The following is an 18,828-nucleotide window of genomic DNA, read 5'->3' as shown; positions in this document are numbered from 1 at the left end:
CGCATTGTTTCAGACAAGGAAATCAAATCTTCTTTTATTTATTCACATAACGGTTTAGAACTTCTTGTATTCTTTAGACTCCGGTCTTGTTAAATTCTACAGACTGACATCGGATTCTCCTTTGTGGTTTCAGTTGATGAGATGTCGTACTAACCATGCTAACATTTATCTAAAATATTTTCCAATTTCCATTTTTTAAATTCAATTTATTTAATCATATAAATGCTTGTCCAATATTGATATATAATTCAAATAGTAAAGAAACCAAATGGGTCCAATATTCTAATTATATTCATCTTCAATCAGTGATGAAAACAGTACATATGTATTACCAGCAGAACTTATTTGGGCGCCCCTTAGAAAAAAAAATCATTGATTAATTAAATCACACAAATTGTTTTGACTCACTTTAATAGAAGGATGGACTGAAAATAAGTATTCTGGCCCTGGTCTGAGTGAAAATATATAATCTGGCTGCCTATATGTTGGAAATTAATATTCTGCCCATATCAAATTTGCCAATTCAGTTGCTAACTTCTATGTCATTGGATTTTAGGTGAAAAATTGTCTAATTTGTAAACAAGTACCACATCATTTTATTAATCAAATAATGATCTTATTAAAAAAAATGCAGTTCTATTTAACATTGTTGTCGACGTAAAGTTTTCACGTGTTTAGACGTATAGATATATGTTGACCTCTAGATTGTTATTTAGTTGTTGTTGGGTTGATGTTATAGTAGCAGTTTACTCAATTTCACCAATTTGTTATCATATGTTTTAGTCTATTTGTCATGTTTGTATTGCATAGGCTTTTCACACCATGCTATATATATATATGTCAATGTATGTATAATGTATATGTAAATTATAACAAACAGCTCACCAATAGTGCATAATACATGTATGCCTTTGTAATGCTTATTGTGTATATTGAAAATGTTGCTAAACATCTTGGGATATATATTTAGAAGGCATTTATTCAAAAGCAGATATAATGGATTTGTAGAAAAACATGAATAAGGGCAGAAGCCTGTTAATATTGGATCACCTATATGCATGATAAGCCTTTGGTAAACCATGATACATTTGTCATCACTCATGTTTCAATGGGTCTGTAAACATGATAAAAATGGGAGACATCAGAAATTATCATCCAGGAACTATTTTTTCAAATTCTAAACATGCTTAACTGTAATTTTGAGGCCCTATATAACTTGCTGTTCAGTGTGAGCCAAGGCTCTGTGTTGAAGACTGTACTTTGACCTATAATGGTTTACTTTTTCAAAATTTTTGACTTCGATGCAAAGTTGTCTCATTGGCAATCATACCACATCTTCTTATATCTATTAACTGACCCAATTTTATCGCCAACAGATTGTTTGTTGCTTTTGTATATAAATCAAACTTGGGTTTCTCATCTCAACTTGTTTACATTGTGTAACATCATTCAATATGGCTAGGCCTGTTATAGGTTTTTCATTATCATGATTATGTGGTACTGATTTTGCTCATTGTTGAAGGATGTGCAGTTACTAACAATTACATCACTTGGTCTCATTGATGGTTGTCTCATTGAAAATCATACCACATCTCCTTAATTTTTGTTATTGTACATTCATGACATTGTACATGTTATACAAGACTATTATCAAATGAATTATAACAATTGTTAATACTTGTCCGACTTTTGTTAACAAAAAGCAGCTATAATCAACATGGTAGACATGATCAATGGTGATGTAATAAGAGTGACTGTGCACACACTGAAATGTCAAGTCTGCTTTGCCTACATGTAAAATTGAATTTATGTTGAATGTAAAAAATGTAATACATGTATATATGAAGGTTTTACTACATGTACAAGTATCACATAAACTTTCCATTATCAATTACCTTTGAAAATGAAGTCATGGTCAAATTAACCATGCCAAACAGATGATGTACACCCTACAAACTGACATTCCATACCCAAAATTTAGTGGTTTATAGTATCTGTGAAATAGACTTAACATCCAAACCATGAAAACTAAACATTGCCCAATGAAACATGAAAATGAGGTCATGGTCAGATTTTAAACCTCCCAATCAAACATGTACAACTTACGAAGATATCCAATACGCCAAAAATAGTGATCCTATACATGTCATGCATGTACATGTACATGTAGTTTATAGCATCTGAGAAACATTGGGAAATAGACCAAACCACAAAAACTAAATTGTTCAATGAACCATGACATTTTCATTGAGGTCAAAGTCTGATGCAGGTCTTGCAGTCAGATATATTCACCTTACAATCATTTCATACACCAAATATAGTTGACCTATTATTCCTCTGAGAAACAAACTTGACAAAGTAACTGAAATAACCTTAATCACTGATCCATGGAATGAAGTCAAGGTCAGGTTAACCCTGCCTGACAGACAATGAGACATGTAGACCTTTCAAGATACCTATATATATATACCATATAAATTTATCCAATTACTCATTATACATGTACATGTTATACATGTAAGAGAGTATTTCACTGTATGACTGTTCAAACAGTCAGTGAACCATGAAAACAAGGTAAAGTGCAATGAACAAGTTACTAACAGAAACTTCATAACATAAAGAAGTATCCAGGTCTTTAAGCTTCTAAAATGTACCTAGTGAAGCTTTATACAAATAGGTTACGCTGTCAGTCAGGGATACTACTTGTACAAGTAATCTTTATTTACTTGAAGAGGTAAAAAAAATATACTTTTATACATGATATAAGTTAACTATAATGTTTGAATAATCTCCCCTTAATTTTCTCAAAAATTCACTTGTATAAGTAATTTTTTTTTACAACCCCACAAAAATTCTCAAGTTTGAGATGTAAAAACATGCCTTTAATGATTTTTCCCAGGATAGCTCATAATTTTTTATTAGAGCTCAATGTTTCATCTCATTAATTCAACAAAGAAACTGATTGCACAAAGATCTTAAGTATTTGCACAAGTCCTTCAAAAATTGCTCCTTGGGGGCTTGTAAATGAGCAGTGTTCTGAAGATAACAGACAAATGAGATTTTCATTGTTCATGAAATTACACTTAAATGATTAGTTAAGACATCTGCAAAAGACAGACAATTTAAAATTCTATTAGAGCAAAGAAGTCCTAAGAATTCAAGAAAAGAAGATAGGATGACTTTTTCACTTATATAAGTAAAAAAATCTGAATGTCTAAGGGACATAACTAAGGCAATTTTTTTTTACCTATACAAGTAAATAAAATACACTTGTATAAGTATCCTACAAATTTACTTATATAAGTATATTAATATTACTTCTTCAAGTAAATAAAAATTACTTGTACAAGTAGTACCCCTGACTGGCTGTAGCCGCTGCCAGATTGTAATACCTATTTCTTGCATACATCAACTTTTGTTGTAGGCGGGACTATAAAATTATACTTTGAAGTACATGGTTTATTTGTTTAATATGCTTGGGCACTAATTTAGATTTTTATTTAATTCTAATTCAGACTTTAAGTACAGCAAGCAGTCATTTGACACTTAACAACTGTGACCGACTACGAGAGACCCTCATGGGTGGTTAAGGTCTTTTTACACACCCTGGTGGTAGTTAACAATTGCAATGCCAACATAAACTTCGGATGCGATTTATACATGCACTGTGTTGTAAATTTCACTGAAACTAGAAATTCACATTATATCCAAATTGTTATTATATTAAAATGACTGATTATCCACTAAAGTATTCATGAATTCAGATATTATGCACTATTATTATTAATATTCACTGAAACTAGGAATTTTCATTATTCCAAATGGCTATTTCAAATGAATAATTATCCAAAGTATTCATGGAATTCAGATACAATGTATGATTTCACTATTAATATGCACTGAAACTATGAAATCTTGTTATTCCAAATTCATTATTGATATACCAAATGAATAATTATCATGATTATCCAAGTTATTTAGTCATCCAGTACTGTGGTCCTCCTTTAATACAATTTGTAAGTTTCCTATTTGTACAATGCACAATTTTTTTTCTTGTCCAATTTAATCCTAACATCACAAGTCATCATCATCATGGAATAATGCTGCAAGTGCTATTCATTATTTCCAAAAACAATAAATAACTAGCACAAAATAATGAATTAATCCACTGTTTCACAATTTGCAGCTATAAGAGTGACTCAGTGACATCTATATTTCCTATGCATCAAAGTGCACATGTAGCAGGCTTCATATTCTAAGTGGGAATCATGCTCAAGCCAATATGAATCTACAAAAAAAAATATACATTGAGACTAAAGTACAGTAAAATTTTAGCTAACATAATACTATATACATTGTACGGTACTTAGAAGAAAGTCAATTACAATAACTGTATCTACCTAGATGAAAACTAGCAATCCTCATTTGATTGACGAAAAAATTTCTAGGACTTATACAATTATATTTTTAAGTCCCAGTTTTAAACAAGAAGAATAAATCTTTTTAGTGGGTCTAAATTCTATGTATGGTCTTTTTTCTACATTAATGATTTTTTATGTGTGACTGTGTACTTTCATTGAAGGGTTACTGTCTTATTGAGGCTCACACCATACTTTATTTCATCAATTCTTTAAAGTCAGACATCATGGACATAGTTATTCCTCTCTAAAACACAACAGGTTATTGCTTTTGTTCATGTTAATATGAAATAAATTGATACTACAGAGAAAAGTTTAAAGAATGAAAAAAATAATTAAATAAATAAATGCACTGTTACTATATAGATGCTATTGACTTTCCCTTTGTCAAGTGCATATAATGAATAAACCTTTGTGATGTAAATGTAGAATCTTTGTCCTAAGGTTAATCAGGATGATATATATACTGTTCCAAGGCTTAACCCTCCCTGTTAACAGTCAGGGGACTTACTTAAATGAGCGCTTTTCTAAATCACTGATTCAAGTAACATTATGACCATAAAGGTTGGAAGTAAGAGTTGTTTTTCTTTAATAATCACCTATTTAAGTACATGTAGTACAAATTAATCACTAGCCTAAGTGATTTAATTTTATTGTAGCTTTAAATATAGAATACTATTGATCCAGGGGCTAATTATGTTGCTAAATTTATCAAAACCAACATCTGTGTTGATAGGATGACCCGGTCATGTCAGGTGATGACCTTGTACTAAATCTAGGATAATGACATAAAAATCACTTGTTTAAGTATCATACCTCAATTTCCTTCCAAAAAATCATTTCTTTTAATAAGTATCATTATTTTAATAACCCCCACTAATTTCAACACCCCAAACAGTGAAATTTTTATCGTGAACAGTAGAATTTTTTTTTCTTAATCTATAAGATGAAACCTTGAATTTTACAGGGCAAATACTCCCACAGTGGCACTGCTGAGAAAAATCTGTTAAGAAAGTATCAGTTCATTATGTAAAGCCATTTTTATAGCATTTTTTCAACTAAAATAGAATTTGCAGCTAAATGATTGCATCAAAGGCATAAACCTTGCTGCTTAAAAGAAGCAAAAAGTTCATTTTTTTTTCAATTTTACTAATGAAAAGATATTATGTAAACCTATGTGTTTAAAATTTTGGTAAAACTACAAAATCACAATTTGTGACAAACCTTCCAATTTGCTACTTAAATAAGTGACTTAAAAATCACTTATTTCAAAAAGTCCCCTGACTGGTTAATGTTTTAAATCCTTGAGTTTAATTTTACATCTTTTGTGTTACCCTGTATACTTTTTCCTTATTACAGCTTGTATTAAATAATGCTTTGCAGCTCAGACAACACTTTCTTTATTTTATTTTAGTTATTTACCCAATTTTATTTTGATAAATCAATACTCAGATAACTTTTAAAATATGCATTTTTTGTAACCAAAATAATATTATATCCTGCTGATTCATATTTTTCTTAAATTACAATTTATTTTGAAATATTTATCAAAATTTTGAAGAGGACAATTATAATTTGTGAACATCATTATAAAATCATCTTCAATATATACCCATGACAGTTTAAAATTCCTCCCCAAGGCAATAAACTATTGTGTGTCTTAATCTGTATATTAGCTATAACATGTATATAAGAATTCCTGATTATTACCTATCCAGTGTTAACATCCTGATTATTACCTATTTTAATGTCACATTTGCATGGTCATGAATTCATGTTCAGTAAATACATAAATTTTAATTATTTATTTTGAATTTGAATAAAAGGTATTTTTAAACTAAATTATTGGACATACAATGCAGTTAACACAGTAAATTTTATGACAACTTACTTGATACTACAATATCTATAAAAATATTTTGAGCTTCATAAAATACTTTAAAAAAGTTTATACCATGTTTAGATAAAAAAAAAATATGCTTACAGATAGATATTTTTGTTATGTTTTCCCCACATATTGAATGTTAAACATAAAATAATTATGTAGAAAAGGCAAAAAATCTGCAGTCAGATGTGAATGCACATGATGAAAGGAGATGTGGGATATAATTATATATCAATGATGCATCAACCCAACAGTAAGGCAACAATAAAGTAACCAAAACACAATTTAACACACAAATTTGACTCATGAATAGAAAGTCCTTTAATCATTTTAATGGTGGAATAAATAAAAAGACCCTTGAATGTTACTACTAGATAACAGTTATGGCATAAATGAATTTTGACTAACCAGAGGGCACAATTTATATAAAAATTTCACATGAAAATATATAGTTTAGGTTCAAAGTATTTACAAATTTATAGTGATTTAATATTCTATGTTAAATCTAAAAAGAATATAATTATGATGCTCACTTTGCTCTTTTAATATGTTTTTTATTTCTTTTTAACTTAAAATCATGTACATGTAGCAATTAACATGATGACATATTTATAGATATTTTATTCATTGTAATTATTCATTTTGAGAAAAGATGCAACAACCTCCACAACCCTTGTTCAATATGAATCTTTAAGTACATGATGAAAGAATTACTAATTGAATTAGCACATTTTGTTTAATCAACTGTGTTTAAATGGCAACTGTTTTGAATCTGTGCAAGGTTTCAGGAACATTAATTTAATAATATTGTTTTATTTTGATGATTAATGTTATTTTGAACCATCTAATAAATGCTAATACATATTCACTTTCAATGCCTTATATTATCAAATATATTCATGTTTTGTTGTCCATGATTTGGGAATTATTTAAAAATTGAATGAAATGCATACTTGCTAAATAAGTCACTAAAATTTATACTTTTCATAAAATTTTATGGTCAGATCATATGTTTTCATACACCGTCATATTAATTTGTACTATGCATGTTTTTTCAATGGAAATTGTGACGTCACAATGCATTCTTAATAGAACGAAAACTATCAGCTGATAAAGCAAAACCAGGGAAATACTTGTAATCCAGCATTAGTAACACAATTATATGGATATGTACATGTAAAGATTGGTTGGTTGTTGGTTATAAGAAGTCCAGTGACAAGTATTTCATGCAAATTTAAGACCAGAGTTAACAATACATTAACATACAATATGTACATTATGTATAGGTCCTGTAAAAGGTCATCCCGCACAACAAAAGTTAACCAATGCCCCACATGTTAGAGTTTAACAGTAAGACGATGAAGATCAAGAGTAACCTTTTTTTATTCCCTTGACCTTGTCACCCTTGGGGTGATGTATGCAAAGTAAATAAGGGATTAAATGAAATACACATGATAAAAGGGGGAGGGGGAATGGTGTCAAACATGAATTTCAATGATGCACAACTTTTCCAAGCCCAAATCCTAACTTTGCCTTGGAACATGCAACTATGCACGAGTGTGGTGATATAGATCGTCGATTCATAGCCTGTCTGTAGGAAGAACAAATATGCACATTTTCCCTTCAAAATCTTGGATCCATGATTATTCGATAGACATGCTTTAAAATATTATTCATTTCTACTCACCGATTGTAATTTCCAGCTCCGCTTATATTGTACATGTGGTCTAACAACTGTAGTTTCCTGTGTAAAATATAGTTTGCCGACCTCCAGGTCCAGTTTGCCGACAAGAAAATAAAGAGGGTAAATCGTCCACGGTGAAGAATTGTTTTCCGTTTTTAAAGAAACTTGACAGATTTAATTAATTATTTTTTTAATCATCGGAAAATATTCCTCATGGAGAGTAATTCAAATTAAAAATGTTTTATTATGCTGTACAATATTGATAACTTAGTCATATTCTTTAAATTTACTTCAGGTACACCGACGGTACATTTTCTATTCCTCAGAATTTATCAAAACTTTTTCAAATATAAATTTGAATGAATTCATTAGCATCTTCTGCAATAATATTAAAACTCCATTTTTAAACGAAGGCTTCTGGTGTGTAAAACCAGTTATGAACGAATCTGAATAGATAAAATAAAAAGTAAAGATACCTAAAGGAAAGTAAAACGCACATGTCAAAAATGAACGGACAATGCTATGGCAATAAACGGAAAATGACAAAAGATAAACAACGATCGCAAAATAAATAAATAAAAAACAAAACAAGTCAACAACCGCACAATAGATGACAATAGTATAAATTATGGGCTATTTCACAACTATATCAAATCTTGAGAGCCGGGTGAAACGTAAATTTTTTCTATACACTGAGTTGCTACAGTGACGCTAAAATATTTGTCGACTGCAACAACCTATGAAATGTTTGTTTTAAACATTTAACGACTGTAGCAACCTTTTAAAATTTGTAATAAACATTTTATGACTGTAACAACCTTTAAAAAAATTTAACAAACATTTTACAACTGTCCCAACTCTAAAAACGTTGTAACAAACATTTTTTGACTGCATCAACGTCTAAAAAGTTGACACAAACAAATTTCAACTGTCCCAACTATTAAAAGGTTGGGACAAACATTATACAACTGCCACAACTTTTGGAAAGACTGTAATAAATAGTATTTGACTGTGACAACCCCGTAGACCACTGCAACAGTCCTTAAATGACTGTTGATAACATATTTTGATTTTCACAACCCATAAAAGTGTTGGAACAGACATTAATCAACTGTATCAGTTTCTTTGACAGTCATCTTCAGTCTTCCACAGACTAAGACAGTCGTAGAACGACTGTTACTGGTATGGACAGTTGTTTTTTCGTCCAGTAGTGATTTTCCCTGACATTTTCTTTCAATCAACTTTCGTCAGTTAGTTATTCGGACAGAAGAGGTTTTCGAATTAAGTTTTAAAAGATATCTACATTTGGGCACTATTCAAGCATGTTAAATTACGTTTCGGTGAAGGGTCGGAATTTTTTTTCTTGGTATCATGAATTCCCAGTAGCAGCTTGGTCATTTTTAAGTGTACGTCTGGACCTCGGCGAGAGGTCTGAAGGCCTCCAGCGGGTCCAGGGCAGTGGACCTTCTGGTATGGGTTCGAGGGGCAAAGCCCCCGGAAGCTAACAAGTTATCGAGAAACCGTCCACCTAGACTATTGTTATGCCATATAGGAGACAACAATTAAGACAAACACCGAGAAGGGAAAAAAGAAAAAGCAAAAAACTAAATAGAAGAATTTCAGAGTGTCAGGTTTATGTCGAACACGCCATCAGACGTTGAAAACATTTAAGGTTATCAGAACTTTGAGACGACATCCAAGACACGAATTAAATCAATTTATTGAATTGTGTGCTAGACTTGTGAAGAGACAAACTGAGTTATTTGACTATACATATATTCTACTCATATCATTCAATGTATATATTTAGACTTTTGGCCGAAAAGTCTGTCTTTCCCATTCTTAACCCTTTTATATATTTTGCCCTCCGAAAATCAAAGAAATACAAATGAATATATGAAGATCTACGAAAGGCCCCTGCACGTTTTAAAATTAGGAGTTAACTGTTCGCTTTATATTGTATCAAACATACCACAAACGTAAACTATACCACGCCGAGATACTTTTCAATGCAATTGCATTTTGAGAAAGTACACACTTAAATCCTGTATCGGTATTGTTATTTAACATCAGCGCAGTATTTAAATCCCTTTCCTACCCTTTCCTAACACACGTCTATTCATCTGTAAACTTTATAAAATCTTCAGATTAATATAAACCAACTTGATATGTGCCTGTTTAAGTCAGGAGCCTGTAATTCAGTGGTTGTCGTTTGTTGGTGTGTTACACATTTGTTTTTCGTTCATTTTTGTACATAAATTAGGCCGTTAGTTTTCTCGTCTGAATTGTTTTACATTTGTCATTTCGGGGCCTTTTATAGCAGACTATGCGGTATGGGCTTTTCATATTGTTGAAGGCCATACGGTGACCTATAGTTGTGAATTTCTGTGTCATTGGGCCTCTTATGGAGAGTTATCTCATTGGCAATTATACCACATCTTCTTTTTTATATTGATAATAATAATCTGTGGGTCATGCAGTTTTTAAATTTTATATTGTAAATTCAGAAATTTATACATATATATGGCATTTATTTTTGTAAATTTTGAAGAATGGACAAAAAATGCGATATTAATTATTGTGATTGAATAAAAATGAGTACAGATCCATGTATTAGATACTAGAATGTGGGTTCTTATTATTGTGATAATAACCCAGTCGCATTATTTCCATTTATATAAAACTTTCTGAATTTACAGTAAATAAAATAATATGTCAGTGAGCGTCAACCAAACAAGCCTGAGATGGACTTTGTTCCAGCCAAACAACAAATATAGGTCACCATTTACAAAGAGATTGTTGTTAGTAAAGATGACCTTTTTATGTCTTTCTTTGTACATTTACATACTCAGCTATTTGTTTTATAGTTGCTTAATAAGTATTGACACTTGTTATTTTTTTTTTCTAGACATAGTAAATTGCATTTGAATTGAAATAACAATTTTTTCTCAATTTGTATTTCTTTTCAGACTTTTTGATATGTACAGGAAGTAAAATATATCACAGTAGTTATGTGATGGTCGTTTTCTCGTGGTCTTAAGCTTCAAGGTGAAATATTTGTCACTGTGACATTGAGATGAAGAACTGCAACAACAGTACTATTTGTTTTCCTAAGGTTGTGTAAGGTGTGTCATGATGCAGTTCATCACATCCCGCACTTTTTATTTTTCATAGCTCCTGCATTTTGTATGTGAGCAGTTTCCATCACTTGACTTCTGTTAAGGAATTGGAAAAAAGTGGGTCTTGGTGCTCTTAAGGCCCTGTCACTTAAGGTCATCTACGTTAAACTGAATCAGCCTACAAACCTAGTTGGGGTCAGATTCCTGTCTGTGTAACTGTATAATTTTTCCCTAAAATGAATTTGTTGTTTCCTTTCCTTTCGGTCAATAGTTCGAGGACTTTAATACATCCATTGATTACAAATTTTTAGGTTTAAAATGTCCTTCAAAAATTCAGAAAAGTGTTTTTTTATGAATTGTATCAGCCTTCTATGTGATAAAAGAATATTCCATTTACAACAAAAACACTGTTTCATGTATTTGCCATTATCAGGACATACTTAGATACAAATGTTAACTTTTATTATGTACAAGTCCAAAAGAGAATGTAGCCATTATTTTGTATGTATTATAGTATACACTAAGTTATTTGCTTGAACGTGCAAGGGATTGGGGGGGGGGGGGGGGGGGGTGGATTTGAAAAATCAGTTATGCTACCCCTTTTATACTCATTGGCTATGTCCAGAGTTAAATATAACAATAAATTAGTACATATTGGCAATGTTTTTAATATTGAGAACATTAAAACCATATAGGTTTCAACAATTTACATTTTCATTTTTTTTTAGCATAATTTGTCATATTTGTGTGAAGTATATAATTTCCTATAAAATAAGGAGAATTTATACTCTTAAAAGTCAGCAATCGCGCACTGTAGTCATACTGCATAAAGAAACAATTTTAAGATTTTTTTCTATGGTTCATTTTGTTGATTCTGTCATGCTCAGCTGCTGAACTTCATTGTGTGACCTGCAATTAAAAGGATACATACACGTTTCTGAACTGCTAGGATAACATAAAATAAATACCAAGAACATACTTTCATGCAGAGGAAAAGTGCAAATTATAATAAATATTTCATGTAATTAAAAAAGACAAAATGTTACAATACATTAATTTAACATAAATATTAATGCCATATTAAAAAATTTTCAATTATCATCACACTGTTGTATATTTGTCTAGGGGCTGACAAGTTTTTTTTTAAAATCATTTTTGTTTCAAAATGAAAATAAAGAAAATAGCCAAAGATATTTATTTAACTACGGCTCTGAATAGACAGACTTGGGGAAGAAGTGTAACCCCCACCCCTCGGCATGAAATCTGAATGCTCAGATTTTACCATTTCACATAATTATGAAATGATTCTTCCCAGGGGGATGAGAATCTGTTTATTATGATGGCCTCAACGAAACATTTAGTTTGTACGCTTGACTTTAGAAAAACCAAAATTTTAAATCATGAATAAATATAATATGATGAAACTGTGATATTGTTTACTGCAAGCATATACATTTAAAAAATTACAACTCGTGCTAAAATGAATGAAGAAGTTTATATGTATAATACATGTATACCAATGAGACAGAGCTCAAAAAGAAAAGATGATAAACCAAATATATATAAAAAAGTTGCTCATCATAATGCATGGACAAGTGTCAAAAACATTTATGAAGAATGCAGTATGTATGCATTAACATACTACATACATCAGGCCCTTAGCCAGGGGGTCCAATGGTTCTTACGAACCCCCTTTTGAAACCTAATAAGCACTATATAGTCTATTAAAGTGAATTTTTATTTGTCGTAAGTCCATACCGACCCTTTTGAAAATTCCTAGCTCCAGGCCTGTACATTACTTTTTTACATGTAAGTGAAGGTATGAACAGTTAACTCTGTAGTCAAATTCTTACCTTAAGCAGCAATAGAAATTCCAATTTTGCAATTTATTAATTGAAAGTTAAAATTTTCTTTAACTCTAGTACAAGGACACTCGGGGTCATGTAGAAGAATATCTCCTACAATAAAAAAGAATTCATGCATGGTAAAACATATAGAAAAATATTTCTATTCCTAATTTTTTAAGCTGTTTATCATGTTTATGTGTAATAGTAAAAGTTCAATGATAAGTTAATATTGATATTAAAAGACCTCCGAACAAAAAGGGATGTTCAGATCCCCGAGCCCGACTTTTGCCAGGACAATTGTAGATGAATTTTTTTTAACAAAACCGATTAGCCAGACAATAACTAAAAAAAAAAGAATGAAACGCTCAAAATAAGTTGAATCCTTATATAAATTAATGTCAACATTTTTTTTTATCCATTTTTGCTTTTATGTCAACTATTATACCAGTCTGAGATAAAAATAAAATTTAAACAGCAAATGTTGTCACCTAGACGAGACAGTCGTCATTGTACGCTTCAATATAAGAGTTATTGCCAATCAATGAAGATTGTTTTTCTGTTCTAATCCCCTCTCCTATTAGTTTTGCTGGAAAGGATACAATATAACCCCTGATGTGTACTACGACAACGTTTTTTAATGTTAAAAAAAGGATTAAATGCAAAGAGAAAAATGATGGAATAAATGCTAAGATTTACGCTTAAAAATGCAAATGTAAATAAAATTGAAATATATAAAAATAAGGAAAACTGTTAGAGACAATTATCAACTGAAGACAAATGATTATACATCACTAAATGAAGCTGATAAATTAATTGTTCCATTAATGTCCAGTGGCAAATATGTCATGCATATTCACGACGAGTGGATCAACCTGAAGCAAATAATTACAATTTTAGAGTGGCACTTTTTACAAATAGGCGGAGCGTTCGATTGAGGTAAAACGTATGCCGTAATAGAATACAATTGAACCATGGTCGAAGTCGTAAGTTACGCTATTAGCCCTCCTTCCCTTTTTTTCTTCCACGGTAGACGAATGTCAAAAACAAAACGTCATGAATTTACAAGCAATAACGGCCACTATAAGTAAATTAGATATATGAATTTTTTTGGTAAATAAATTCCTATTGCAGCCAACATCTCCCGGTTCGAGACAGGTTAGTATTTCCACTAAAATACCGTTTGATTATTGACCGGAGATATTAAAGAAACCAAATGCACGTTGAATCAAAATAATTCTAAACTGATTGTAAATTATGGTATTTTGCTTGGTGTTTTCCCGATCCTATTTCGGACCCCCTGATTTTAATTGGGCGTATCTAATAAGTCATGCCCGAATAGCTTTTTGTAAATTGAACCTCAACTTAAAGACCTACACCCACAGGCGCTTGGGTATATGATACAGATATTTTTTATTTTTTTTTTATTAAAATATTCAATTTTCTATATGGAATAGGATCCCAGTTACGGCAACCAGTCCGGTACAGAATGTAGTTCTTAAAAAAAATATATAACTTTTATTAAAAATGGTGTAGTTTTATTATTACACAAGTTCTGTAACTGAATGTAGATTTATTTGAAAGGGTAGGCTTTCTAGCTTGAATTTCTGTAAAAATTTTGATTGATTTAAATGTAATCTGGCGTCGGTACATAGAGTAAATTGCCTAAATTCTAGCCTTTTTTCCACCCCGGAAGTAGACGGACCTAAGCTGTTGTCAATCAAAACAAAACTTTGCAACAGAATGCCGGTCATGAGGCACTGAGATTGTACTTAGAAACTTAGAAACAAATGCCTAACGTGAAACGGAAGTTCCAAGGTGGCTATCAAAATTATTAATTGGACAGCACCCCATTTATTTACTATGATGTTTAATGTGTTTCAATGGGGGAAATAACTGGGTCCCCGTTCCATATTTATACTACATATCTATCACTACTGCGCATGTATCACCTAGTTTCGAGTGATTTTACCAACTCTGAGACAAACCCCCATTTTACTATCCACACTAAGAAACAAAAAGGCAAAAAGGCTTTTGTTTCTTAGTGTGGATAGTAAAATTGGGGTTTGTCTCAGAGTTGGTAAAATCACTCGAAACTAGGTGAGACATGCACAGTAATGATAGATATGTAGTATAAATATAGAAAATTGAATATTTTAATAAAAAAAAAATATAAAATATCTGTATCATATACCCAAGCGCCTGTGCCTACACCGGGTAAATAAGTTCGAGGTACAATAAGTAGACAATAGAAATCGTTTGTGAAATGAGATCGTCCCAGGTCTCTTACATAATTATTTTGCGTTGAATAACAATGAAAAATGCACGAGCAGGTTTGTAAAACATGTAAAAGTGTACATGTACAATATCGTAGCTATATTGGGCACAGCATCCCTCAGTTCGGGATACAGCATATATATATATATATAAAAAACGTCTGTATATATATATATAATAAATGTAAAGACAGGAATAGGAAATAAGTCAAGAGTATGGAAAGTAATCCGGCGGAACGCACACAATAAGCAACACATTATTTTTCTTTTTTCTTTAACAGTTAACGAAATGATATATAGTCAAAGTAAACAAACATCCGAGAAAATATGATAGAAACATTACAATTTAATATTTCAACACAAAAAAATGCAAAAAATCAGATTTGAACCCCTTCTTAATAAAACCCCTTTTTAATAACAATCTATTTATTATCAGTTCTATACACTATCGATGAAGTTACGGAGACTATGTAAGAGATGGAGGTTACAATTTAGTGACGTTCCACTTTTTTTTTATAAAAGTTGTTTTTTTTATATGTTAAGGATACAACAAACCAATTTCATTTTTGAGGAAAGAAGTTGTATAAATAACAACAACAACAAAAAACATAACAGGGATTCCCTGTTTTCCTACATAAAAACACGGCAAATTCCGCATAATAATTTATTTGACTTTCATCTTTTTTGGGGGGTTAAACTAATTATTTTTCAGACATATCATAATATATAAAAATCGAGCTATAGATCAAAAACATCAATCCTATTTTTCTTCTTTCAGCATTTTTTTAATTGACGCTTCTGTGAAAAAAAAATGATCAGGGGAAATTGGCTTTAGATCAAATTTGACATTGTATGAAAGCAAAATTATTTAAGGAATGCAAATTTGGTCTATATTGCATATTCCATACCTGTCTTATGTCTATCAGCTTTGTAGCCAGAATTTACAGGAACATTCCTCATGTCTCTGGCAAGTCTTGACATGGATACCAGTGACGATTGAAGCTGCTCAACGGTTTCCTCATCTAATTCTGCTCTCCCATTTTCCAGTTTAGTTGAGGCATCTCTAATCAGGATTTCAACTTCTTCGAAATTATTGGATAGAGCTGCCCCGTTAATGCTTAGCAAAATCTGATTCAGTTCATTCTTTCTTTCACATTTTTTCTAATTCCGTTTGTAAAAAGGGAGGGGTTATTGAATATAAATAATAAAAATAAACAAGTCAAAACTCTTTGGTGATGAAGATTTTAATTTTTAATATTAAAAAATGATTTTTTTTTATATTAGAAAATGATTTCTTAATATTAAAAAATGAATTTCGAATATAAGAAAATACTTTCAAATTTGTAATATTAAAAAAGGAATTTCTAATATTAAAAAGGAATTTCTAATATTAATAAATGATTTTTTAATATTAGAAATTGATTTTTTAATATTAAAAATTCACATTTTTTAATATAAGAAATTAATTTTCTAATATTAGAAATTCATTTTCTAATATTACAAATTCATTTTCCTATATTGGAAATTCATTTTTTAATATTTAAGAAATGATGATTTTCTTTTTTAATATTAAGAAATGATGATTTTCTTTTTTAATATTAAAAAATCATTTTCTTATATTAAAAAAACGAATTTCTTGTATTAGAAAATGATTTTTTAATATTAAAAAATGATTTTCTAATATAAGAAAATGATTTTTTTAATATTAGAAAAATAGTTCTTTTTGTCCACTTTGGCTTGCCATAGGGAAGGACATATATGTCCTCTGTGTAAAAAAATAGCTTATTTTTTTCCCTTAGTTTAATATTTCTAAAAAATACCCCTTCCTTCATTTATTGTATACATTTCATATATTTGAATCATTATGTGGTTATTATTTTTGTTATTTTTTCTTCTTCATTAAAACGTCATTATTACGTCATATATTATTTGTCGTCATTTGACGTCGTAATTGAGTTGTGAAGACAAGATAGCGCTTCCTTTTAGAATGAGCCATTTAAATGCTTCTTATTGATAAGATAACACAGAATCATACAGAAAAAGTTCAACACAAACAAATAATCATTGAGCTGTACAAGCAAATATATTTGCTAATTGGTTTTATTTTTGTATCCAACTATATATTTCAAACAAATGTCCTAAACTCTCTTAGATTGGTAGGGACATATACTAAGTGTTGAACTTGGTGCTTGCAGTGTTTTTCTTACTAGTTTTGCAAACAAATGAATTACACAACGAAAAAGTCTGCGTTGGTATATAAATGAATAAATAAGTCTACAATTACTGACGTGTATTTAATTGGCATAGAAAAGCATTCTGTAATCTGAATATTTTTTATGTTTTGTTTCAGCTATTGTTAGCTTTAGTTTATGTGCAAAAATGGATAGATACTAAGCGGTTATTCAAAAACCGTTAGTCACAGAAAAACAGACAAAGCAATGAGAAAAGCCCATACCGTATAGTCAGCTAAAGAATGCCCCGACATGAAAAATATGAAACAATTCTAACATGAAAACTAACGGCATAATTTATAACAATACAATTAATGAAAAACAAATATGACAGACATGTACCAACGAAAACCACTGAATTACAGGCTCCTGACTTGGGACAGGCACAACAGTGTGTGCTCTCTTTATTTTTCCGGTCTATTTTGTTGGCCAGTGTTCCCCAATGTATCTCACATTTCTGATAAGTTTAATACAATTTTGAAGATGTTAGCTTTGAAATATTTGCCGCTGAAATTTGGTGTTATAGTTTATTTTATCCTGACAATATTCAACCTTTTTAGAACATTTCATTCTTATTATCTCTATAATTTTATAACGTGTGGCTTGTCATGACTCGATGATACACCACAATGGAACTTAACTATAAGCGCATCACATTTTTTACACTGCAAATCTTCCTTCAAATTTATCCAATGAAATTTTGAATTTGAGACTAGTGTAATGTTTATGCCTCATATCATGCTGCTAATAATGACTTTGCTTCGAACTTAACGTGTTATATAAATTTAGTGTAAAACGCAAAGTTAGGAAAAAACTAACAAAATCGGGAGATGTAAAGAAATTTTCTAAAGATATGTCAATATAACATTGATGTACAAATATAAATGAGCACATATGGTGTTATAAACTTTTTATAACTGAGTTTATTGCCTACTGTTACCGGGTATTTTTCCCATATAGCTATATAAATTCGTAAGAGCCCTCTAATATTTATTCTGTAAATATATTTACAATGATAGTTACAAATAGACTAAGTATAAATATACTATTAAACAGTTTAGGAACAACCCCACAAATGAGGGATAACCCCTAAATTTAATGACTATCCCTTTTATGAGGGGTATAATTCAAGTGATAAAAATATATTTTTACAAAAACCACTTCTAATTACAAAAGGGCACATGTTTATATTATTAGAAACTTAACCAAGAGAACAATATGTCTATCTGGTATTATCTTGACAAAACATGTCCATGAATTTTGTAATATTCATGGACTTCAATCTTCTTTATTTTTGAAAATAAGAAGACCCCACTTTTAGAAAAGTTGTTCCAAATATAATGAATATTCCCCCTTTCCAGTTAAAAAAAC

At 30.5% G+C, this 18,828-nt stretch overlaps 1 protein-coding gene, 1 long non-coding RNA gene and 1 pseudogene across 2 annotated transcripts in view; all 3 read right to left on the bottom strand.

Moving 5' to 3' along the window:
• Positions 1-18,828, bottom strand: part of LOC127704203 (alpha-1,3-mannosyl-glycoprotein 4-beta-N-acetylglucosaminyltransferase C-like) — a 111,206-nt pseudogene that overhangs the window by 65,959 nt on the left and 26,419 nt on the right.
• LOC127704196 (alpha-1,6-mannosyl-glycoprotein 4-beta-N-acetylglucosaminyltransferase-like) overlaps positions 1-18,828 on the bottom strand; it is a 49,006-nt gene that overhangs the window by 29,929 nt on the left and 249 nt on the right. The window lies entirely within an intron of this gene.
• On the bottom strand, positions 3,452-8,167 carry LOC127704211 (uncharacterized). Its single transcript, XR_007983183.1, has 2 exons — positions 7,991-8,167; positions 3,452-4,288 (listed from the first exon to the last, which is right to left on the bottom strand). It is a non-coding gene; the product is annotated as an uncharacterized LOC127704211 (long non-coding RNA).

Source organism: Mytilus californianus, unplaced genomic scaffold, assembly GCF_021869535.1.
Source record: "Mytilus californianus isolate M0D057914Y unplaced genomic scaffold, xbMytCali1.0.p SCAF_6, whole genome shotgun sequence".
Taxonomy (NCBI): Eukaryota; Metazoa; Mollusca; class Bivalvia; order Mytilida; family Mytilidae; genus Mytilus; species Mytilus californianus.
This window is presented reverse-complemented; position numbering and strand designations above follow the sequence as displayed.